We start from the raw sequence: 27,191 nt of genomic DNA, 5'->3' as shown, positions 1-27,191 counted from the left end.
ATAACCTTTGCTTCCGAATGTAGGTAGGTAGGTACGTACGAAAAAAGTGCTGCTTTTTATACCGACACTGGTGGAAGATCAGGTGTAAGGCGCTAGTATTATTTCACCAAAAACTTTCACGAACAACTTTATCACGAAAACTTTACCACTAAAGACTTTATCACGAAAACTTTATCACGAATAGACTATATCACGAAAAGACTACCACGATTAGACTTAATCACGAAAAATCTTAATCACGAAAACTATCACGAATAGACTATAATTATCACGAAGAGACTACCACGAATAGACTTTATCACGAGAAATCTTAATCACGAAAACTTTATCACGAATAGATTAAGTATATCACGAATAGACTTTATCACGAAAAAAGTTTATCGTGAACTAGGAACTTTATGACGCAAAAATGTGGGGGCACGGTAATGCCTGACAACTCGAGAAAAAGAATAGCTGGAAGCAATTCAAGAGGGGCTACTACGAAACTCGAAAATCGAGGTTCGTATCGCACCGGCCCTTTCACTAACGTATTAACCTGTCCTCTCCCAGAGGCACAAATTTGTGCCCAAATTCCTTTGATCCTGTTATTCTAGGAGATGACAGATTAAATGACAAGCGTCAGCGGGACGGCAACATACGAGTTCAAGTTTTGCACTTCGTAGTAAAGGGCCAGTAGGGCTACTACGAACTACGAAACTCGAAACTCGTAGTTCGTATCGCGCGGTCCCTCTGACATTTATACTATTTAATACGAGAGCGAGAGGGACGGTACGATACGAACTTCGAGTTTCGAGTTTCGTAGTAGCCCTGCAGGGCACATCGAGGACGAAAAACGTCATGGGTTTAGTTTCCGACTAATTTGTCGGCGTTTTTAAAGCTTATTTATCTTGCAATGTATGTTTAATGTTTAATTTAATTTAAATATGACTACAGAATGAATACCCAATTACTATACAAGAAAGTAGAACTGTTCAACATAAGACAGTATACACATACTCAACATGCATTTTCGTAAAAAAGAGCCTAGCAAAGAACTCTATATGTTAGGTTAGGTTTGTTTTATAACAATTCTACAATACGAAGTTTCAGAGAAAAAAAGAGATGTCAAACATTACTATCTATTTCTATCACTCTATCAATTTTCTATCAATTATATAATTGACTATCAATTTTCTAGCAGTCGATATAGATCCCTCTGCAGATTTTTAAACTTTCAACTTGTTACGGTTCAAAAAATACGGTCTTTTCCTGTGACAGTTTAACATAACAGCGAAGTCTTAGTAATAGGGTAGGTACTTGGGTTCAGAACCTTAACAAGGCAGAATGTTCCATTGTATATTTATTATAAGACAGGGCTTTCCAATTGAGCCGGGCTTGGGACCGTTAATACGAGGACTATCATTAAAGTCTACCCTTTTAAATATGGGTTATACAAACGGGTCTCACTGCTTAATGAGAGCAAATATCACGGATGATTATATGTTGTAATAGTAACTCGTGGTGAAATGCAATATAGGGTACGTAATTTACTTATAGCGTGCAAGATTTCAGTTGTTACAGCTGAATAATCTAAGCTAACTGTACTTTAATAATAAATCTTTGCAGATTTACGTTGCTTACAACCCTTAAATAATTAAATCAACAGATTTACGCTTCTCTAATAAGTTACCACAAATCAAGCACTACTTTAGGGTTTCGTATGTTTATCGAATATTATTACATTGTTTACTTGCCGTAGTAACTTTAACTACTAACTAACATAAACATTTGGTAGACAGAATAACAGCTACCTTAAATAGCTACCTAGCAATTTGTTACGCCCAGACTAACCTCCACATTTTATGATTATGTGTTTCTATTAGGTTGCTTGGGCTAAAAACAACGAGGGTACAAAATACATCATTCCTTTACGTTTTCCATAATTTTGCCTCGTAGCCAAATAGATGGATGAAGATTAACATAAGTATTTACCTAGCAGAAAATTCAGAACTTGAGTAGGTATTGCATGCTTATTGCTTAGGTTAGGTCAAGTAGAATATGGTTGATCCATTTTTACTTTTGTATTAATTTATCACCTTGACGAACCCGTTTTCAGAAATAACTTCTTTTATCACCACAAAACCCAAGTGAAAAAATATGACTCCCATATACTTGTGTAACTTCACAAAATTCCACAACATTGTTGATGATGTATTATTTTATAAATGGTTATGACCTTTAATAATAATGCTCAATTTAGTATCTCACGTAGTGTATCCCGACATTATCAAGGCACATGAGCCGGCGTTTTATTCTCGTTATATTAACTTTGCGAGGCCGCCCCGCGCGCGAGGACGGTCTCCAAGGATGTTCATATTTCTGCAGGCTACCCGCATTCGTGTAGATACTTTTCACTGAAATTTATGTAGGTAGGGCGCTTCACCAGAAACTTGATAATTCAATACGTCTTTATCGTATTGCATGCTTATAAATATGCTTACACCTTGTAAATACGCTTTTATGTGCATGAAAACCCACTTGTTACTTCGTCTAGGATCAAATATAAATACCCAATCAATTATGCCACGCATTAACATGTAGGTATATCGCGTCGCGTGTAATTTAAAGGCTGCCTTGGTGAAATAATTTGACTACATGCAAACTTGGTGTATTTAATGTCTTTAACTGAAAATTAAACTAAACATACCCGCAGTTTACAGAGTAAGGTCCTTGCTACATCTGTAAACGATGTTACTTCAGTATGCGCTGCAACTTAATAATTAAATTACATTTTACCCGGTTTCATCGGTGAGTACAATCTTAAATTAAGAAAATTGTGTACGCTCTTCATTATTTTCGGTAGATTTCTTCGTCACTGCTTGCAATTTTCTTGCTTATAGGTTTTGTAAAATAAGTAAACGCACATACTTAACAAAACCAGTTTTTAAGTCAAATGATATCTACTCACAACAAGTAATTTTCTTCAACAGTCAATTTCCAATCCAAGACATGCTATAATGCTGAAATGGGGTTTACCATAATATACTTTACTTGGGGTATTATTTATTCAATTCCAAAAAGTAGAGAAGTACCATATTCTTGAATAGGTTATATCAGTACAACCACTCAGAGTTGATTAGTCGGCTTTATTCTATTTCACCAAACGAAATGGTTTATAAACGAGGTTACAATCGCAAATGTGGGGGAGGCTCGAGAGTTCAACTCAACTGCATTAAATATTAACGGAAAATCGTCCAAGTGTTCGAAGTTCAAAATGCTCTCGCCCCATTTCACTGCATCGTCCAATTTATTTTCAGTTTAAATGAAATATCGAATCGTCGTCATCGCGATGCGACCAAGCTCAGGCCTGAAGGTCGAAAGGCAAACGATGTAGTTATGTACCTATATTGTATTATAGTGTAGGTAGGTAGAGAATTATATATATCCGGCCACGACATTTAACACCTATATTTTATTTTGTTGAAATTTGTCGCTCCGATGCTTGCTACACAAGTAGGTATATTAGCCTACTAGGAAATGTAATCTAACAATATTAAAGAGTTCCTATTTACCTACTTTCTTGACACAGCATTAAGTGAGATTTTACCCATTTTAAACAGATAACGATTTTATCTAAATAAAAGATTTATTTTCCTGAGAATCGTCATATTATTTTTTGTTCGAGTCAACTCACCTGAAAACTATAAGTAGGTAGGTAACTTTACTTATGAACCAATTCCAAGCGGCACCGCCGGAAGTTAATCTACAGTTTTCATGGTAACGTACCATATAATTTGTATCTTTCAGTGGCGCACCAAACGACATTTAATTACCTACACCTCTCAACTTTGCTAACGTAACTAGGTAAGTTAAACGGCGGACGGGAAGAGGTATACCCGTACATCTGCGGTACGTCAAAGGGAAAGTTTTACCTGTCCTTTACATAACTCCGACTACTTAAGCGGAGGCTCATAAGCTGATAAAACAGCCAGCACATAAAAACGCTTTACGCGTTGACGTTTCAGACCGCTGAAATTTGGGGAAGTCTAATTAAAAATAATTAACATCGGCTCTATCTGACTGGCTTAAGTAGTCCTCAAAGCGGAGGAGGACTGCTCTGGCTTTTTGTTTAAACGAACTGAGGAAGTAGAAATGATGCTTTGGGGAGTTGAGGGTCGAGTGGTCGGCGTTGTTCATTGTCATAGTATACTTTCACTGGCTCTAAATTTGCTTGGGTTACTTTGCTTGAAAAATGTTAGCCGTTAGACACTCTTGACAGTATTTACGCTAGCTTCCATGTACTTATATATTTTTCAGCATAAGTTTACGCTACAACCTGGAGCACACTTGTTCATGTTTTTGCGACTCTTGTACCTACACAGCCATTTCCCCGGTATTTAGAAAATCATGTTGAGCATATTAGTTCCATTTCGTATGGCTAAACTTATTGAGTTCTTCAAATAAATACCTATGCTACACATAACATAATGTTAACAGTATATTGTGTTAAAAGCATTTTACGAGAGAGCTAAATATGTATAAGTTCTGTTGTATAAATGGAAAAGACTGGTAGCCTTAAAAGCTTTAGGGAGCAACGTGTACATATGTTGGCATTTGTTTCGTTGTAATAATTGGTTGTAATCAACGTTTTATCGGAGGTTGGCCATAATAACGAAAGAGACAATTCAGGAACAAAGCCAATTAAATAGACTGGTATAAAGATAGCAAATAGCAAGGGCAACATTGGAAACGCATCCATGCGGAGAAAACGAGGTTCCTCCTATAGAATGAGAGAGCTTGGGCTGTAATTATTTCACTGGTCTAGTGCAGATTGGGAATTTCACGCACACTATTGGATTACTTTACAATGTGCACGGGTTGCGTCACGATTTCATTGAAATTCATTGTAAAGTTCAAAAGAACAAGCCCCGATTTGAACGCACGACCTTGAGACTGAGATTAAGTCATAGATTAGGACTTTTTTATACTGCCCAGTATTTTTACAAAACAAAGAAATTTTCCGATAAATTTTTTTTTCATTTTTTTAAAGCTAAACGTTATACTTCTTACTATAAAAAAGAAAGTATTTGAAATTATACCTATTCTATTTTGCAATATAAGTTTTATTAAAAAAAAGTCTTGGAATTATTTTCTATTATTCCGTTTTAAAGCGAAGCGTGTAATGAGTTAAAAAAATATCTTGGGATGTAGGTTAGTAGATAAAGGTACCATTAATGTTAAATCGCTTGAACACAAAAAGTTGACTTTGGTGACTTAAGTATTTGTAAATTTAGCCTAGAGTCTAGCTATCGATCGTACCTTTACGTGTACGTACCTTTAAGATAATCTGCTTAAGGATTTGGATTAGTGTTCTCGTCTCGGCACAATAAGTTTCCCGCGTTCTATTGTTACGCTTTTGATCATTGTTGGTTTAGGGCTAGGCGCTCGCTCAACTCTAGATTTGAGCGTTATAACTTTGTTCTCTTTATGTCTCCGATTTTAATGAAAATGCCTGAATTTTTCTACATTTTATTTAGTCCTGCCTAAAGGTAGTTTAGCTATTTTTGACATTTTTGGGTTCCGGAGCCAAAATGGCAAAAACGGAGCCCTTATAGTTTCGCCATGTCTGTCTGTCCGTCCGTCCGTGGCTAAGGCTCAGGGACTATCAATGCTAGAAAGCTGTAATTTTGCACGGATATATATATTATGTAAACTATGCCGAAAAAATGGTACAATAAAAAATTAAAAAAAATTTTTTTAGGGTAGGTACCTATATACCTACCATAGACGTAAAGTGGGGGTGATTTTTTTTTCTTATCCAACCCTATAGTGTGGGGTATCGTTGGATAGGTCTTTTCGATTTCTTGTTTTTATTGCGAAATATTCAACCTTAAAGTGCAAATTTTCATTAAAATCGAGCGTCCTCCCCCTCCCCTCTAAAATTTAAACCGGTGAGTGGAAAAATTAGAAAAAAATCAGGATGGTAGTAAGTATATCAGACTTTAAAGGAAAACTATAACGGCTAAGTTTGCTTGAGAATTATTAGTAGTTTCACTCTTAAATAGCAGCCTAAGGTTTAAAATATACCTAAACTTAGAAGATTCCGTATTAAATACGAAATTCTAAGAAAAATATTACTTAATTTTTACTTAATGGTTACGGAAACCTATTTTGGGCGTGTTTGGCTCTTGGCCGGTTTTTTAGTTAGGTCTGATCCTGTCATGCCCGGTACCTAGATATCTATAAGTTACACGACTGCTTTCGAACTTACGATTTATCTAAAATAGATCACCATTTGAATAGTCATTTCCATTTTAAACTAAAAACATAAGTAGGATCTAGACTAACATTGCCAGGGGTGTAAAAAACAGCAATTTATTTAAGTGCCGGTAGCGCGGTAGCGCTAGAGATAAGATGCATTTAGAACTTTTTATACGTTAACCTGCAGTGCCTTGTAGGTGCTAGTGGATCCATTTTTATAGCAGCACTTGAAAGAGTACCTACACTGAAAGAGACGGGTTTACTTTACGAGATATGCTTTCTCTCCTGCGTGTAATTAGGTTTCAGCACAGAGTTTAGTAGTGTTGCTGCAAAACTTTGTAAAGTAACTCATTGTTTCCCACTTGTTTAAATTACTGCCATTGTGATACTGACACTACGAAAGAACAGGAATTCGATTTACTTGTAAGGCTTGTCGCAAAATATGCTTGCAAAAGTATGAAACAACAGTTTTAGTGTTAGTATGAAACATGCTTCATAAATAACTATGACCACGACAACACTTCCATGTTTTGTTTTGATGAACCAATGTCGACGCAAAATTGTTCGCTGTAAGTATAGCAAAACGTGCTAGAGCTTCAGATTTATGGTAGTAAAATATAAGGTGTATTTATATAGACTAAAAGTATCATGTTGTATGCTTTGTCACAATGATCAGAGATACCGGCCGAGGTCCTAAATAAATAAAGCTTCCACCAATTTATGTGTGCATATAGGCGGTAAATCGCATGTTAAGACTACTTGTCTTACTTTACTGTTCTTATCAAGCAAATGTTTTTCTTATTTAGTTTACAAATTCTATACTTCAGGCTATCAGCATTGGGCCATGCCTTAAATATACCAAAGGTTGTCCGAAATAACGATGTAAGAACTCAGGAGGATACACTGGAATTTGAAGAGTTTGAACCCTAAATAACCCTAATTCATATGTGTGGTATTATTCTTGTCTATTGTATTAGGTATACTAGCCTGTTGTCCGCGACTCCGTCCGCGTAGAACTCGTTTATCGCTATCCCGCGGGAACTATGCAATTAACCGGGATAAAAACTATCCTACGTCCTTTCCCGGCACTCAAATTATCTGTACATAACGAATTCATCTAAATTGGTTCAGCGATTTATACGTGATGAGGAGACAAAAAAATACTCTTTATTAGTACATTACTGTAGAGGCCATGTAAAACGAGTCCAGCAAAGGCTTGTATATCTCAAACATTTCATCCATTGCAATCCATCCGTCCATTCATCCGCGTCCATCCGTCCGTCCATCCATCCGTCCGTCCATCCATCCGTCCGTCCGTCCACGTCCGTCCATCCATCCGTCCGTCCATCCAATCCAATCCATCCAATCCATCCGTCCGTCCATCCGTCCGTCCAATCCATCCGTCCGTCCGTCCATCCATCCGTCCGTCCATCCATCCGTCCGTCCATCCGTCCGTCCATCCGTCCGTCCATCCGTCCGTCCATCCATCCGTCCATCCATCCATCCATCCATCCGTCCATCCATCCATCCATCCGTCCGTCCGTCCACATCCGTCCGTCCATCCATTCGTCCGTCCGCCCATCCGTCCGTCCATCCATCCGTCCGTCCATCCGTCCGTCCATCCATCCGTCCGTCCATCCATCCGTCCGTCCATCCATCCGTCCGTCCGTCCATCCATCCGTCCGTCCGTCCATCCGTCAGTCCATCCGTCCGTCCATCCATCCGTCCATCCATCCATCCATCCATCCGTCCATCCATCCATCCATCCGTCCATCCATCCATCCGTCCGTCCGTCCGTCCGTCCGTCCGTCCGTCCATCCATCCATCCGTCCGTCCGTCCGTCCGTCCATCCATCCATCCATCCATCAGTCCGTCCATCCATCCATCCGTCCGTCCATCCATCCGTCCGTCCATCCATCCGTCCGTCCATCCATCCGTCCGTCCATCCATCCGTCCGTCCATCCATCCATCCATCAGTCCGTCCATCCATCCATCCGTCCGTCCATCCATCCGTCCGTCCATCCATCCGTCCGTCCATCCATCCGTCCGTCCATCCATCCGTCCGTCCATCCATCCATCCATCCATCCATCCATCCATCCATCCATCCATCCATCCATCCATCCATCCATCCATCCATCCATCCATATATCACATCGCATCGCATCGCAGTATCGCAAATGCTTACAGAGTAGTGGTGGTTGGCTGTTCGTAATTTTTCCTTTATCAGTTTAATGTTAATAAGCAAAATTAAAAAGTTAGAGCAGCGGACAATAATGGATTTTCATACATACTTCATGGCCTAGGCCAAGAAGTTATGTAGGGAGGTGGTCGGGAGCCATAAATGAGAAACTTCATGTCTCCATTTCGTGACATTAACGCATACATTTCCGAGCATGTTTTGAGAAAAAGATATTTATTTACTTTTTTAAAATATTTAGGGTTCAAAGTTCAAACGTGTGAAGTTCCTACATTGTTATTTCGGACACTCTATAATGCTACAACAAATCAAGATCATCCGGACTACATAGGTATTAAATTATCCTTACTAATATAGCTAGTAGCTAATAAATGGTAATAACTAGTAAGTATAATTCAAAGCAAGCCTTTAATTGTTAGCCAATTGATTGCCTTTCTTTCACGTTTTGATGGCTGAAGAAAATTTAACTTCAAGTATGTCTCGATCGTTTGAAGGAACAAACCAGATACCTACAGAAAATGTCGAGTCCAACATCAAAAAGCGACGCGACGTTAAAAGGTTTCTTTAATAAAATTTAAAATTGTACCTACTAGAGTTGCGAGCTGTGAAGTGAAAAGTTCAGTCGCCAAAGTACCCGGCTTTCTTTTACTCTTTTCTTTGCCGACACTAGAAAATATAATTGAAAGCAATATGAAACCCCTCCACCTAGTTATTGTCACGGCAATAATTCAGACGCGGCCGGAAGTGCCGGTATAATTCGTAAAAGCAAGCGTAAAGTACGCGTAGCTCTTTTAAAGGAAGGATTATAACGAGTTTTACTGACGGAAGAAAAGTAGTTTCTTACTGTTTCTACATATTATATTAAATACTCCTCCTTACAAAGGCCGCATGTGTATCATACAGTCTGAATAAATCACGTCTATATTTGCAAATTGAATTACCACAACAAAGCGTGTGAAACATGATGTATTCATTCACCGAAAAAAGTAAGTAGGCAATAAATTTTGTACGTGATTCCCGTAAGGTACAGGTTGCCTGGCCGCCCCGGCAGAATGGGGCTCCGCATGCGAGAACACAGGATAAGCTCGTCTCCTATTGTAGCTGGATGGCTGGATATTTATTCCTATTTTCCTCCGAACATTTCATATGAAAAACGCGTGAGAATAAGACGAAATAAGGGCAAAACACTTGTATTCAAAGGGATTCATTTTTCACGGACCGTTAGATCTTAAAAAGCTCTGTGAATTTCAGTGGCAATCATGTGAGCGCCAAATCCTATAGGTACATAGTATCGTAAAGTGGCAGGTTTCTTTCTGAAAAAGCATATGTGGCTTACTATTCTATCGAAATTGAACATTAAATAATTCGTTCAATAGACGAAAGATATTTGGCAGATAATGTATGTATGTATGTAAACACTTTACTGTACATCATCATCATCATCATCCCAGCCTATATACGTCCCACTGCTGGGCACAGGCCTCCTCTTAGAACAAGAGGGCTTGGGCCATAGTTCCCACGCGGGCCCAGTGCGGATTGGGAACTTTGCACGCACCATTGAATCGCTTCGCAGGTTTGTGCAGGTTTCCTCACGATGTTTTCCTTCACCGCAAAGCTCGTGGTAAATTTCAAATGTAATTCCGCACATGAATTTCGAAAAACTCAGAGGTGCGAGCCGGGGTTCGAACCCACGACCCTCTGCTTGAGAGGCGATAGGTCGAACCACTAGGCCACCACGGCTTTACTGTACATAAAACACAAAAATAATATAAAAAAAAAACAACAAAAAAAAGAGTACAGTCGCCATTAGATATTCGGAGCGGCCAACGTGGTCAAAAATATAGATACATGAACTCTAATACCTTAATAATAGAGTGCAGGTGCCGATATTTTAGACCACCTTGGCTGCTCTGAAATATCTGGTGGCGACTGTACAAAGGCAGAGGTAAAGGGAAAGGTACAGAGTATATATAATCAAGTTGAAGTTGCTTAATATTTGATAGCAAAATTCTTAGGTACTCCATATTTAAGAGCATTTTTTAGATCAGTTGATGACAGCAAGCATTGGCATCTATACGTATATAGCATCTAGCGACCTATCGCAAAGTATGGATTTTGAAAAAAACCGCTTAAAAGAAATACCTAGGTTAGGTACTTTTCGTTTTGCATGTCAATATGGCTTGAAGTGTAGAAAAATCGTAAAGTATTTATTTAAAATCGATATTTTACGCTGTTACTATGCTAGCTGAAGTAAAGTTTTCACACAGCGAACAGTATTTAATTATTCTGACCTGATACAGTTAACCTAAATAACTGCGCTTCCGCTTTGCATATATTTTCTTTTTTTATCAAGCGCTGGCTGCATTTTACGTACAGGTCTTTAACCTGGCTACGGGGTTTTTAGAACTCAACGTGGAAATGCCGCAAGTGTTGAGTTATTTGACTAGGTTAAGTTATTATGAATACAGTAAATACATATTCAAATTGTACAGTTTTTTTAGAACTTAGTTAAGTATGTTAATATAATAATATAGAATAATAGACTTGACTAGTGTTTTAAATCCATTTTGACAGACTTCAAAAAAGAAAGAAGAAAGTTATCAATTCGGTAGTATTATTTACGTGTTAAATTTAACAAATCCTACCATAAAATTGTGAGGTACGAGCACAATATCACTCAGGTTTCCACCTACATATAAATAAATTCTTTATTTAGCTATTGCCTCCTTTGCTTACATTTCGGCACGTGTATTGACTTATCCGTTTGTCCGCAAACACGGCAAATAATATTTGGAAGTAATACTTGCCTCATAAATTATCACTTAGAAATTAACGGAGTTGTTCGTAAGCCGCTTCGGTGTAACAGATTTTCCCTCACCTTTCGGCTTGGCTCGTGAAACTGCGATTATTGTGTTCTACTGAAAACAGTCTGATCCTTCCTTATTGCTTTATTCAAATGAAGAACTAGTTAATATGTTTCATTCAGAGAAGCTTGGCATTGAACATTCATTGGTGCCTCATTAAGAATTAAAATGAGCATGAATATTTTATAAGTTGGCTAGTTTTATAAATAGTAAGTACCTATCTCGTAAGTACCTACTGTGCCCTTAGTGTAAGATTTCAGTTACAAAATACGTCCCGATCGCGTTCGCGTTAAAACCTCAATTTGTACGGAAACACGAACATCGCAAACGTTCCGCTGGAGGCGCTGTTCGTGTTTGCATACAAATTGAGATTTTAACGCGAACGCGATCGAGACGTATTTTGTAACCGAAAACTTACACTAAGGGCACTGAAGTGGGTCACACACTGACCGGCGTGCGAGTCGATAGGTAAGGGGCGGCATTTCACAAGTCGCACCGGCCATTACACTTCACTTGTGCTGTTTATTATGTTTACATTGTGCCATTAATCGAGTTTATGTTCCACTCGCTTGTTAGATACTTCCGCGACTAAAATAATACGGTCATTCATCCACCCTTGAACTTTTTCAATATCTAATCATAGTAAGTAATCATTACACTTGATAAGCACTAAGTATATTTTATGATTGTTTGGAATCTAATAAATTTCAGAATATTTCTCTAGTTTTTCATATTTTTACGATCGAACGAGCTATACGAAAGAATGTTATTGCTTGAAATTAATACCACTCATAACAAACAAATGTGCTACAACGCTGTTAAATTATTTGCGTATGATGATACCATAAAGAAATGATGGTTTATAAAACAGCGCACGGGGGAGTAATTTTTACTCTGATTATATGTAGGTATTAATAAGGGCATTATATACAATGCCAGCCAGCGGCCGGCGAGTGCCAGAATAAAATTCTACAAATAAGATAAACTACTTTACAGATTTTGAGAGATACTTATAGATTCATTATTTTTTACGTAAAAATAAAAAAATAGTAATGAGACATGTTTATTTTTATCACTTTGCCCAATAGGGGATAGACTTATGTATAATGCCCGGGCAATGTAATAAATTGCATAGATTTTATCAAATTGCTATCTCATATTGGTTATTTTTCATAATGCCCGGGCAATAACCGATAACCGAAAAAATAACCGATTTATCACTTGAATGGTCCACAACATATACATTATAATAGTAAATACATTGGTATAACTTGTTAAAATAATGTTGGAAAAATGTATTATGGTTGTAATGTAAATATATCAAATTAATAAGGAAAACTATTACGGCTAAGTATGCTTGAACATTATAAGTTGGTAGTTTAAGAGTAAGTAGGTACAATAGCAGCCTAACTTGTAAAATGTACCTAAATACTTGGAAAATTCCGTACAAAATCCTTAGAAAAATATTACAAGATTGATAATGTCTACGGAACGATCCCTGTCCTGAGCATGTCGGACACGCTATTGGCCGGGTTTATTTTTGAGTTTTAGTACTTGTACATTTCGAGTGATAAAACGACGGCGCTGCACGGTACTAGCTTCTTAGTAAAACAAAAATCGTTAGGTACCGTTTCATTTTCACTAAGTGCGTATGTATTTCAACAAAATGTAAATTGTACATGAAGTCTATTAAATTAAAGCATATTAAAAAGCGCGGTGACCCCACGTTGAAGCCAAAAAAATATTTAATGCCTACCGTTAGATAATCCACCAAAGAGGAGCAGGTCGGTCAACGTACGATTTAGGTATTCCTGGCGGATATCGCTCTACCAGCCAGTACGTAATAGAGACTTAATTATGTCATCACAGTGTTGCCAGCATACATTGACTCTCGGTTACCCGACCACCGGCAAGATATTAAAAGAAGAGGTAATGATTATAACAGCCCATGTCTTAAACACGGTTGTGATGAGGATAATTGCTATAACCTCCTAAGGCCCAGCGAAAAATTCGGCATGTAGTCACTACAGCCCGTAGCCAGTAGTAAATACTCATTCAGACCCAAGTACTTAGAAGACTATTTTATGTAATTGTACTTATACGCCATTTCCGATTAGTGTGAAATTGGAAACCAAAATGGCGGGTTTTCTATTAAGTCCTACTGGTAGGACCGTGGTACGCTATGACTACACAACTGTTGAAGGAGCTGGGTCTGAATATCGAACTATGAGTAGGACCTTGGAGGATAAATACCTACACAGTGACTTTTGCAGATACGTCGGTTGGATTTAGTATAATTTTATTCATTTAGTTTCGATTTTCAAGTGAACCCTACATTTGCGACCTACTAAATTAAAATTAAATCATTTACCTACACTGTCAAGGCAGGGTTTATCAGGGTTCAAAACATTGAGATACATGGTCTAATTACAATCACAAATACGTAATATACATACATAATACATATTCTGTATTTAAAAATACATAATATTTTCCAATCAACAAAGTATAGGTATACTTCCTTTTTTTCGGACCGTATAATATAAATCTAGCGGAAGCTAGATTCTATAAACGCCTTTCCACACAATTTGAGAATAAGAGTCTACTTTTTAAACTATGGAGTATAAACAAGAATGAGAACAGTGGGATCTATTTTCAAAGATCAAACGTTAAGACTTTACTTACGGTCCGTCCTTTGATATCGAGCGCCTGAAGTAATGTCGGGACAAAGGCGAAAATCATTTATTAAAACAACACAAAAAGCGGCCACCACTTACGAGATAATTGCACTGACAAATCTATTGACAACATTATTGATAAACACACACACACACAAACATCACGCCTGTATTCCCAAATCGGGTAGGCGAGCACACGAAACGCTACCGCTTCGGAATCACTAAACGAAACGAATCGAAACTAAAATGAAATGGTTAATAATATGGAAATGAGTTTACAATTTACAAAGTAAACTCTGAAAGCCCATAAGTAAACTAACCGTAGCGTTCAATTTAAATTATAAACATAGATACCTAGAGCTTAGAGCAAAGGTACCACCATTACCTAAGTAAATAATAATTTCACCAATCAACATGGCCAGGGTCACCCCGTATTCGTCTGAAAAAGTTCCTTTCTTACAATTCTGCAAATTATTTCCAAGTTTACTACAGAAATGTTTTCGACGTTATATTATAAGACTAGGTATTATTGAAGTCAAATTTGTTGGAATCATAACCTTGACTTGACTATTTGCTTCGGTCACCCACCATCTACCAACTCGAGGTAAAGTTATTAATATTTCTTTGCATGGAGTTTGTTTGAAATAACTTTAATGCCTACGGTACGATGTAACAGCGATGTGACCTTACAAAATATATTAAATCTTTGCTTAACTTTGTCTGAGCTTGCTTAAAGGGGAGAAGAATTATGTAGAATCCGGTCTTTTCAAAACTCCTTTCAGAAATTCACCACTGAAAGTATTACTTTGGCGACTCTGCCGGGAAACTCTGAGGCGCGGAAGTGCACTAGATATATTAAATATAAAGGGTATTTGATACACAGTTCCCTCTCGTTGTCCCGGATCTGTTTGCTTATCGAAATTTTACAAAGACCCCTGTTGTTCCACACCGATTGTTTTAGCGGCTCGGAAATTTGAGCCTCTACCGAAGGAAATTAAATTAAATTCCAGTAAGCCGCGCCGATCTGTTTATCAAGTTTCAGTCACTAAAGCGAAGCGTGGATCTGGATCTGTGACGTATATAGAACCCGCTTCAATGAAGATAAGCCCAAACGAAAAGAAGTGTTGGTTAAACGGCAAACAAATTTTGATTGGTTATGACTATGAATTAAATAAAAAGCTTTATCGAAAAACGGTTTAGTTCAAACGGCTCTTGCACTGAGGGTTCCGTATGCATGTAAATTGGCAATGAAATAGTTGTGACAGACGACAGACGAACAGTCACAAGTCGCTATAGGATTTAGTTTTATCTATGATGATAGACCGAGAATATAACTATAGATAATATACATACACGGACAATAATTGAGTTTGACGACACCATTTTGAAATACTTCGTTCGTATTCTCAATACTCTCAATCTGTTGAAGTATTTATCTTTATTTTGCTTAGATTATTTATTTTGTATCTGTGATTGACGTATTAGCAATGTCAATTCTCTCTTCCTCTTCTGGTGCAAGATGGCTCTTGACTTGACTGCAATTGGCATTGGTCTCAAAAAAATAATGTTTATTTTTATTTTATTGTTTTATTAAATAGGCGAATTTAATTTAAGACACTATTTGAAGGATTTCGGTTTTAGTTGGGTTTTTTTTTTATCCTATTTATAGGTTACCGGAATTATAGCTAACCATAGTTACCATGGGGTTAAAAACTGCGTTTATCTTTGCCCGTCACAATTATTTTAAAAAACGTAGTGTCTTCTGTCACCTGGCAGTATTATGATTACATGAAATGATGAAAGTCAAACAAAGGTCATACGTTATTTTGCAAATATACACACGATCATTGAGTATTTTTCAACTAAAATTTTATAAAACGATTTAATAAACCTATTCCTCGAAATGGTTTTGGAATTATTAGACCATATTGTAAAAAAGTGACCAATGCCAATTGTGCGATGCGTTTATTAAATAAATGATTAGAGCACAGAAACATTTATTATTAAAGTCCGTGAAGTTCTCATACAACAATCAACGGGGATATAAAAATAAATAATTTCAATGAACACCTGATAATTCCATTTTACTGCTTTGTCAATTATTCACTGTTTCTTCCACTTCAATTATTGGAAAGGATTAGTCCCTCAGGAAACTTGGATGAAAGTAACTCGCAAATACCTGCACCTGGTAAGCATCCGTTCGAATAAACATTGATTAAATATTCCCACAGGCTTTGCATAAAAATGCTAGCTGATGTCCTGGATTTTGCGTACAATTGGCATTGTTCATATTTTACCAATGTACCCTGACTCGAAAACCATTTGGAGGGATAGGGTTCTTAAACAATTTTGTCCTATTCTGATCCAAGAATACTTAAGGGTTACGAATATACATATAGGCAAAAATATGTTTGACCTTAGTTTGGCCTTCGTATTTTCATTAAGGGATCAATCTCTTTACCTTAAAAGTAAATCCATAAGTATCTAGGTTTATCTATGGTGTCTGTCACCCAGGGCCCGTATTACGAAGTGCGAAATTCGAACTTCGTTTCTTGCCGTCCCGCTGACGCTTTCATTATTTAATACGAGAGTGAGAAGGATGGAACGACACGAATTTCGACAGGCGCCGGCAGACATTGATGTCAGTCAGTTGTCACATACATGTTTGACATTAGCCAAAGAGTAGGTATTGACATGAAAAAAAAACAGAATTTACTCTAGCAGGTTTCTGCCTAATGAGTACTTAATCAAAACATAATATTATATAAATGTAAGAGATAAGTCATTAATGATATGAACCTGAAGAGATTAAGTCCCTACTCACACCTATTACAACTACTGACGTAGAAAGATCGTTCAGTTCGTTGAAATGGATGTTTACAAAAAGACGCCGTAGCTTAACTGTTCCAAATATAAAAAAAAATATTAATAGATTATTCTGAAAATCGTGTTAACTGCTAAATTTATCTCAGGTAATTTTTAATGTTATTTTTATTATTATGTCATGAGGATTGATAGTAAGGCTAAAGTGTTTAGTTTTTATTTGTGTAGTCCTCCCTTATTTTCTGTGACAATCAATGATTTTATTATTATTATTGAAAAACCCCCTACATGAGTTGAAATAAAATTGTATCTTAGTTTGTATACAATTCGCAGAGAGGTAGTTATTCAATAGGCATAATATGATTCGTTTCAGACTAACCTCTTCTCTTTTAAAATATGGCTTTTCGGTCCTAATTAATAGGACAATTTCGCCAGTGTCAAGGTAAACTCTCTTTGAGAGGGACGTTGTACGGTAATTGTAGTTTTTTGCAACTTGATAGTAAAATTCCAGAAACCACGTGGAGACCACTTGCGCATTAAAAAATGTTAGACACGAGAGCAATATAGAATTTTGGGATCACTGTTCACTGTTAAGGTTAATCGCCGCATAAAACACTACCAAAATTATACTTCAACTAGCCAAAGAAACAGAAATAGCAAAATTAGATATTGTCTACATCCGCCATCTTCGAATGCTACAAATCGAATCCAGACTTCCTACATAGGTACTTATACTCTTTGATCCAGACGAACCTCGCAAAACAATATCCGATTGAATGTGTGTGACACAGACAGTTAGCATCTATTGACATTGACAACTAGCTCTTTTTTTATTTAACATTATTAACCGACTTCAAAAAAAGGAGGAGGTTCTATGTTCCAATGTTTGTATTTTTTTTATGTATGTTCACCGATTAGTCAGTCAATTATGGACCGATTTTCAAAATTATTTTTTTATTCGAAAGGATACTCTACTGAGGTGGTCTCATTTGTTGTTTTAGGGTTGTCTGCAAAAGTAACCAAATATCCGTCATATTTAATAGGTGCTTGCGCAGTACTTAATGCACTAAAGAATAAAATCATTTCGTGTCAACAACATAAGTAGGGGGGTTATTGTATGGAGTGACGCGGACAACTGGCAGTGGTTACACAGGGCGCCCCAAGAAAAAAAAATTGCTTGCCACAGCACTTGTGATAAATTGAGTTTCATACTATAACTTAGTCATTTACTTAAGTTTTGGCGACCTAAATACAGGACGAAGCCATGAATAGCGATGTTTCTATTATTTCTCGCCAGATGAAGGTAAACACGGATAGGCATTGTGTTTCTATGGCTCGGGAGATGAAAGGCACCTCTGAAATACTTGACACCTATTTATACATTTCTGTTTGTTCTTCGCAAAAGGCTTCTTTATTTTCCTGGAGAAAGCGAATCGAAAAATATGTACTTAAATTCTATTGCGTTTTTATTTCGGTCACGCTCTACAAATTTGGTTTATTATCAGCGCCTCAAGTTAGCGTTGAATGAAAATTGATTTAAATTAGCTTTTCATCATCGTTACTGACGGAGACAAGAAAGATTGAAAAAGTTTATGTATGAATTCTGAAAAAAAATAGAAATAATATTTTTACCCGTCTTAAAAGAGGTCCGTACGCGACACAAACGGTTTACTTGGAAAAATAAAACTGAATATCTAATTAATAAATTAATGAATTATTAATAAATGTATTTTCTTTCTTTCTTTCTTTAATCCTATCCTATTGTTAATGTTTACTAGGGAAGTAACGCGGTAAAGTAATCGACGAACTTTACCTTTATAATGTTTGTTACTTGAAACACAATTTTGTTGCTTAAATATTGTAGCTCCTTGTTCTCTATTACAGCGTTTAATATTACTTATTTTATTATACAGCAGAAAACAATAGACCTACTCCCCTGAGCCGGCACTTCAGCCGTATCGTATCATTAGGTACTAAGGGTTTAATTTTCCGTTGACAGCTTAGGCCGTAACCTTAGACATTGCGGGGACAGTTCTGGGCTCAAGATAGCCACTCTCTATAGAAATTAAACCGCTTTGAATGGGAAACATGACGCTCTACAATTTCTATTCAAAATGGTAGATCTCTCCCCTGTTATCGGATGACACAGGTAGGCGAGGCGCCGCGGAGCCTGGCACTCGAACCGCACACTGGAAACTTCCGTTTGATTTATTTTTAAATTGCTTTAGTAGGTACCTAATCATCCTTTAATTTTTAAATTTGCGTCATCTTGAAATGAAAATATTACTTACATTATATAACCAGTACTTTCCTTTGCAAATAAGAAACAATTTAACGAATGATATTGTTTGTATAGCTTAGCTTCCTACGTGTACATTTTCAATTATTTATGTGTAAGTAATTTCAGGTTACCAGCCTACGATGATACCCTACAACTACATACTTACTTAGCTAACTTATTTTCTCGCTAATACCTACAGCCGACGCAAATTCGTTTAAGAACAAACAGGGTCTCAAGGTAAGTGAACCAATTAACTTTTTATTAGATTTGTTATCAAAATATATTTTAGGGTTCCTATTTAGCCTGGCAAGGCAACAGTAACTGAGTTTAATAAATTGTTTTCATTTCAAAGAGGGTCCTGAAAGTTTTTGTTTCGTTTAACTTGTTTCATTCGTCAGACTAATGTGAAAGTATTATAAATGTTACACAAGGGGATACGCTTCAAATTATTGGGCATATTTTGTGTACGTGTGTTGAATTTAATTCACCCTACGTGTCTGGCTAGGCTGTAAAATACTCGTAAAATTTAAGGCATGACAAAAATGACAATAATAATGCTTCAAACAGTAACGGCTTGTGTAAACATGATCTTAGCCAATCTCTACGAGTAAGGGATAAAGTTAAAGCTGTCAGTTGTTATGCTCTACGTCTATGCGTACCAGCAATATTCAGAAAAACTTAAGGTTAAGAGTCTATTGTATAGGCGCATCTGCATTTATTGGCAATCTGGGTGGTTATTGTGATCCGAGAAGAATGTATTGGAAAGTAATGTGAATCCATTTATAAACCCGATTTTATGAGCTATAAAACCTGAATTTGAAAAATTGAAGAATGAGGCTCGTAAGTAGGGGAATGAAATACGTAGCTGCGGAGAACAAAACTAAGAGAAACATACACAAAGAATATTTGAAAAATGGGAAAAGAGATAAAATCGATTTTATCGGGAACAAAGAACTTACTGTAACATTTTCATCATCTGTATACGAGAAGGGATTAAGTATATCTTTAAAAGAATAATTCTTGTATGTAGGTACATTTGTTTATATTTACATGGGGGATCTCGAAAACGACTCTAACGTTTTCGGCGAAATATACTTAGTGAGGAGTATCCAATCATTTGGAAACAAACGTTTCAATAAAATATTCATTTAACAAACAACGTTTCGCAAACATTTGCTTCACAAATTAATCGTTTTATAACTCAACATTTCACAAATTGAGCATTTCACAAACTCTCTATGTGACAAACCATCATAATAATGAATCATTATTTGGCAAACTATTAATTTATTATTTTCGTCATTTGGCAAAACCACGTTTGTCAAATCAACGTTTGGCAAAAAATGTTTTCAAAATGCAGCATTTGGTAAACACTTTATTAAGGCTAGCGTCGTGGGATGGGAACCCTGCCACAGGCAGATCTTTTAATTTATATAATTTTATTTTTTATAGTTAGTTAAGATATCTTAGGTTAGTTCGTTGCTTAGTACCCATAACACAAGCTTTGCTAAGCTTACTTTGGGACTAGGTCAATTGGTGTGAATTGTCCCGTGATATTAATTTATTTATTAAGAAAAATAAGAGGTGGCTGTAGCTCAGGTTAACTTGGTTAAGAATTAGGTTAGGTTAGAATTGAGATCCTAAGAAAAAATAACTTCTGTAGTAAAGTTGGTTAGGTTAGGTTAGGACTGCGACTGAGAAAAAGCGACCCATAGAAAAACTAACTAAACTACTGTCAGTACCTATCTAGTTGGTTAGGTTAGAACTGCGACCTTAACGCATTCACTGCCACCTGACTTCCACAGGTGCCACCGCCGCACATTTTTATATTGATGTTTTGTAAAATAACTAGTTTTAAAAATGAGTGTTTTTGGGTATTGGACATTTTTTAAATGATGATTTATCGTAGTGTTTGTAAAGTGACAAGTTTGTTAAAAGTATATTTATCAAATGATCATTTGTGATATGGAGCAGTTTGTGGTATGAATTAGTGGTTGTAAAACGAATAGTTTGCGAAACGTTATTTGTGAAATGATCATTTATTAAACGTGGTCTGTTAAATTATAGTAACTTAGGTAAACCTATGTGAGGGCTTTCGGGGACGAACAATCGATCTGTAGCTGTACTTTCGATGACTCTGTCATCAGCGTGGTAGTTTAGCGGTATAGCGGACTTGCAAACTGGAGGTCTAAGGTTCAAGTTTCGGTTGAACACTACTTTTCATTTATAAATTGACTAGCTTTTGCCCGCGGCTTCTTCCGCGTGGAATTCGGTTATCATGCGCTGTTCCCTCGGGAAACTGCATTTTTCGAGATAAAAAGTAGCCTATGCCAGTCTCTGGCCCATAAACTATATCTATGCCAAAAATCACGTCGATCCGTCGCTCTGTTTCGACGTGAAAGACGAACAAACATACAAACACACTCGCATTTATAATTTTAGTATGGATTTAGTTAACTTTTAAAGCTTATTTAAATACGTATCTAACACAAAAAATACCTCCGAGCATACTCGTACTTCGCTTGGTAGTACAGGTACTTTCTCCTTAATTGATAATTTCTGTCCCCTCACGGTTGAGATCAAACAGCCTCGACTCTGACAGTCTAAGTAGCCTATATGTAGGTGCTTACCTGTCAATTGATAGCCGAGGTAACGCAATTTGTGCATCAGGACAGGCAATCGACGTACCTGACGGCACACAATATAAACAAATTGCTCGGAAAATGTAATACCCGAGCACAGTCTAGATATCTAATAAGGATTGATGTTCTCAAAGCTAACGGGCTATACCTACTCGTTGATAAGTTTGTAGTTACTTTGACTTTGGGTATACATTGGGTACAATGGCACGCTTTGAATGATATGTAAAAGCAAGCATACCCAATTTTCGTAGATAGAAATATAGTTTATTCAATTTGCATACGATTCCAATTAGTTGAGAAGACTGTCTGTATGCATCCCTGTAGTATTCAAACTCACTTTACTATCGTATTAGAATCGAATATAGCTTTAAGACATCCACCAACGAAATGGACGGAGGTTATAGCCGCGGATTCACGGTGGATGCAGGCCGCTTCCAACCCAAGCAACTGGAGGCATATGACGGAGTCTATGTCCAACAGTAGACGTCCTACGGCATATACGATGATGATGATAGGTGAAGACTTTCTGTATGCGTCCCTATAGAATTCAAACTCACTTACTAACGTGTTAGAGCTGAGAACAGCTTTAAAAAAGATTAACGGCCACTTAGAATACAGGATTTTTTATATAACTGCTTCTGGTGCTTTCTTTTGTACATAACATAACGTATTCACAACGCCCTGCATGCTAATTTTATTACTTTGTGCTTTTACATTCGCGTCAGCGAAACTGCTGATTACAGACTACTTAACTGGATTTGCATTTCAGTTTCATTAAATTAGCAAAGTTTTGCTGCAGTGTTAGCTTTTCTGCGTAAAAAGTTCCTTGATACCGGCTTAATAGCTATTACCTATTTTAAGCTGCGTATTTAAATCCTCCTCGGCGTAGGTAATACGGTACTTGACTAGGTACTCCTAAATTGCCATTATTATAAAAATATAGATAAGCAACTAACGTTTAGTGAAGAAAAATAATAATTCAGTTGAAAATAGAATAAACCTACAGTGTTTTTTTTTTTTAAATCAATGTATGTGTCTCTTTTTAAAACGCTTTTCTCTATGGAGTTCAAATGGCGCCATCTCATGTGCATATGTACCTAGGTCTTTCTCTGTTTTAACTTGAATTCCAATCTTATATTAGGTACACTGTTTTAAGTAAAGGTAGCATGAACAATGATTTTCTTTTTGATGAACACGCTGACATGCTGTGATTTATAAAACAAATAAATAATAATTAAGTACGTATAAAATAAAATAAATTTAAATAATTAGTGCAATTTCCCAGGAGTACGTACATATTTTCGTAAATGAAATATGCTTGATTTTTTAAATAGGGGTCGCTAAGATTATTAATAAAATTTTGAAACATTGCTCGTGTATGAACAGAACACCTCCACTGAATAATACTGAATAGCCGGTCAATTTCTAGTCTTTACTTGTTATTTTTGGTTTGGTTACTAGAGGTATTTCTTTGAAAATTGAGCGAATGAAACCCGTAATATATGAAGACCTCGTAAGTCAGTAATTTCCCCAGATGTTTTACACTTCACGCCGGAACTACAATGCAAATACTGCTGTTTGGCAGCAGGATTAGCGAGTAAAATGGTGGTACCGATCCGGGCGAGCCATATAGTCCTTCCAGATTTTTGGCTAGAACGAAATGAAAAAAACAAAAGCAATCACCAAATAAACACGAAAGATACGTAGATTAACTCGATGCAGCAATGAACGCCTCACATGTTCGATACTTATTAACTGTAATACTACCAATCCAATTACTCCTTAACGAGTTCCCCAGAGAAAACTAAAACAGACCATTAATAGAACTCTCTCGCAACTTGAACGTCCCTAGACGCTAGAACCTTTGTAAGGGAAGTATCATCTTACTTACTGGCATTGTGAAGCGGCAGGATGCGTCCTGATTGTCCTAGTCCCGTCGCGCGGAACATCTCTAGCTTTATAAGAGTATCCCGGCTGAAGGAACATCAGTGTACCAGTGCCACCTACAACGCTATAGACCTTCGCTAAGTTTCAACTGTTTAGTGCGTGTTCTATTTTAATTGGTTTTTTAAAAAAGATGAGTTATTTTATTACCTGTAATGTGTTATGAACGTAAGCCTCTGCCGTCACTGTATTTTTTACCTAAAGGAATAAAAAATCGTCAGACCGATATCACTGCGGTAGAAAGCGGAAATCTAATATCGGATTACTTATACGCGGCAGTGCGGCATCCGCCACCTTTTCCCATCAAATATTTCTGATAACTTATAGATTAAAATACCACGCATAGGACTTATCACGCTAACACACACGAGTAATATTTACTTTACTAGTATTTGAGTAGTCTACTCGTGACCACGGCCACTGTAATGTTGCCGAAACGTCGAGGTAAATATTACCTACTCGTGTGTTTTAGCGTGATAAGTCCTGTGCGTGGTATTTTGACTATGAGTCAAAATCACGAAAGTTTAAAACGTATAGGTTTCTTCCAATAGCAGATACAAAATGTATTCTTATTCTTACCTCGATTCTAAATTCCAAGCGGCGACAACACTAACCGAACTCACAAGTAACATTGAGTAAAAGCAGATGGGTTGGGTACCTCTAATCACGACATCTTTTTATCCTATTGTTCGTTGTAAACTATTTACAATGTACACAACAAGCCTCAATACTAATTACGGCCGCTGTAAACCTTAACGGAACGTATTGGAGTGCTATTTTGCGATAAAGCCGTCCTTTGTGGCGTACTGTATCTATTAAGAGTGTTTAACTAGAAGGCCGAGTACGCGGAACCCACAGTACAAACTCGGAATAAGACAACTTTAATCAATTTATGATTCCTTTACGAAGCCATAGCGATGGGAAAATGATCTATAAAATATTCAATAACTTGGTCCATCCATAACATATACATAGAATTAATTATGCACAGAAGCTACAGCTAAGGTATCTTTATTCCCATAAAAATACTAATTAAAACGTTTGAAGTTTAGGCAGGCATCAAGTAAATAAATCGGTAACAAACTTTGCCATCCAAATTTTTTTTTTGGGGTGTCTGAGGTTTTCAGTTATTTAATTAACACCTAATATCCACAAAATGTAATAAACAATACAATAATAATTTATTAAAAACAGTTATACAATAAAATAAAATAAAAAATGTATTTATTAATTACATATCATTCTATAAAAGGATTCTTCGATTTTTATACGCCTTTAAAGAAAAGTAAAGGTTGCTATTAATAATAATGCGATCCAATATGGTCTTTTTCATTGAAAAGGTATCTAACAATGATTTATACAGTAGCCACATGTCTGGAAATAGGTAAGTATATATATTTTAATTATTAGCTACCGTTTTTGTCTAAATATAGTAAAAGGTATCTACCCAATTCACTTGTAATAATATGCTTACGTATTGGGATTCGCATAAACGGGTTTTCGCCGGAACTCTTCTGGTTATAAATATCTAGCCTTTTGTTTTTTTGGTTTGTTAAGCGAATATTTATAACACATTTTAATCCTCTTTAGGGAACCAGGAAATTAAATACCCTAACTAATTGCTTTTAAATTGAATTTCGACGTTCGGCAGATAGGTCACTAGTTAATCACTCACTGGGAAAAGGTTAAAAACGAGCTCTTTTAACTCGTGAACAGTTTCAAAAGGTACAGTGTAATTTGTTTGTAAGTTGTAAACTTACAAAAGTGCTATTAGAGACGCAATCAATAATTTTCCCCTACCGTTTCTGTTAGTACTTAGTACAACGAGTTAGTAATTAGTTTTCATTTCGTCGTGACAAATTTTAATTACTGTGTAAGTAATTGTTTGAAACCCTTTATTTGTGGTCATATTTATAACGTTTGTTTGAATTTTGCCTCGGCTTTTTGAATTAATTAGTCCTGTAGCGGTAAAGCCGGTAATCTATAGTCCAGTTTAACATAACGCTTTGAGTTCCATACGTACTTATGTGGTGGTGCAATTATGAAATTTACGTATGGAACCTGTTCGGGAGAGCGGCGGGGAGCGGGCAGCGGTCGGATCGATACACCGGACAGGTACTCCACGTAAATAATGAAAGCGTTCAGCGATTCAGGCGGCCCCGTCAAATGTCAATAGCGATTGTACTGTAGGTATGTAACCCACCGCCCTGTACCCTTAGTGTAAGTTTTCGGTTACAAAATACGTCTCGATCGCGTTCGCGTTAAAATCTCAATTTGCATGGAAACACGAACATCGCAAACGTTCCGCTAGAGGCGCTGTTCGTGTTTGCATACAAATTGTGGTTTTAACGCGAACGCGATCGAGACGTATTTTGTAACCGAAAATTTACACTAAGGGCACTGTTCATACCATTATAATACACGTATTTACCGGAAGACGAAGCGTTGGCAGGCCTCCCACCAGGTGGACTGACTACATCGTGAGAGTGGCGGGAAACCGGTGGATGCAAGTGGCGAGTTGTCGTTCATTGTGGCGTTCTAAGGGGGAGGCCTTTGTCCAGCAGTCGACGTCTTCCGGCTGATGATGAATACACCTATTTATTTACTCTGTGCCTGGCCACACACTGATTTTTTCTTCCTTTTTATTTCCAGATGCTGCGAACGTCGAGATGGGATTAGGAGCAGTGATTGCGGAGATTTCCTTGATAGAATTGCAACGGCTGTGGGTTACTAAGCAATCCTTAGTAATAAGATTTGTTATAACGTACTTAGTTAACAATGGGTACTTATCGTATTATATAATTTAGATACATAAACGTATCTACTTTTTCATGCTATACCTAAGTATCTTTATCTGAACGAAATAATGCCGCAGAATGTTACATATGATTCGTGTTATAAATATGTACCTATATAGTAATAATAGCTGTCAATTAACTAAGTTTTTTGCGTTACGGAATTTGAAATTAATTAAATTATTACTTTAATATTAACGGACAACTCCGCTGGGTACGACCGTTAGGTACCTACTCGTAAATAATGTAGATATGTATTTGTCAAATATATTCATCCACATCATCAAGCCAGAAGCATCAGTGCAAGGTCCGCCCGGATCGCTACCACCATCTTGCTCGCTAATCCTGCCGTGAAGCAGCAGCGCTTGCACTGTTGTGTTTCGGCGTGGAGAGTAAGACAGCCGGTGAAATTACTGTGGGTTAGATAGAATCCAGGCTGTATTCAAGGAATTTGGACTATAAATATGTAAGTGGATAGTTACAACTATTACATAAATTACCGCCCACTGACTCGTATTTGTGACTAGGGCCTCCCATTCACCCTTCAATTATCAACCTTAACTAAGAGTCATTCACTATAAATGAACTTTATTATACCGATCAGAAGTAACTTCGTCGAACAGAAAACTTAGTACTTTGATTGGGTGCTTTGAAAACTTTGTTTGCTCAAAATAGAAACCTGGGTCGTTCTAGAATAATATTTTCTCTTCGCAGGCCGGGCTCAAT

At 36.9% G+C, this 27,191-nt stretch overlaps 1 protein-coding gene across 1 annotated transcript in view; it reads right to left on the bottom strand.

The window, feature by feature from the left end:
- Window positions 1-24,285, bottom strand: part of CaMKII (Calcium/calmodulin-dependent protein kinase II) — a 56,336-nt gene extending 32,051 nt beyond the window's left edge. The window contains exon 1 of the mRNA XM_074095436.1: window positions 24,250-24,285. The gene's annotated coding sequence lies outside the window, so the exon portion shown is untranslated. The remainder of the gene's footprint in view (window positions 1-24,249) is intronic.
- Window positions 24,286-27,191: the final 2,906 nt, after the last annotated feature.

Source organism: Choristoneura fumiferana, chromosome 12, assembly GCF_025370935.1.
Source record: "Choristoneura fumiferana chromosome 12, NRCan_CFum_1, whole genome shotgun sequence".
In the NCBI taxonomy this organism is placed as follows: Eukaryota; Metazoa; Arthropoda; class Insecta; order Lepidoptera; family Tortricidae; genus Choristoneura; species Choristoneura fumiferana.
This window is presented reverse-complemented; position numbering and strand designations above follow the sequence as displayed.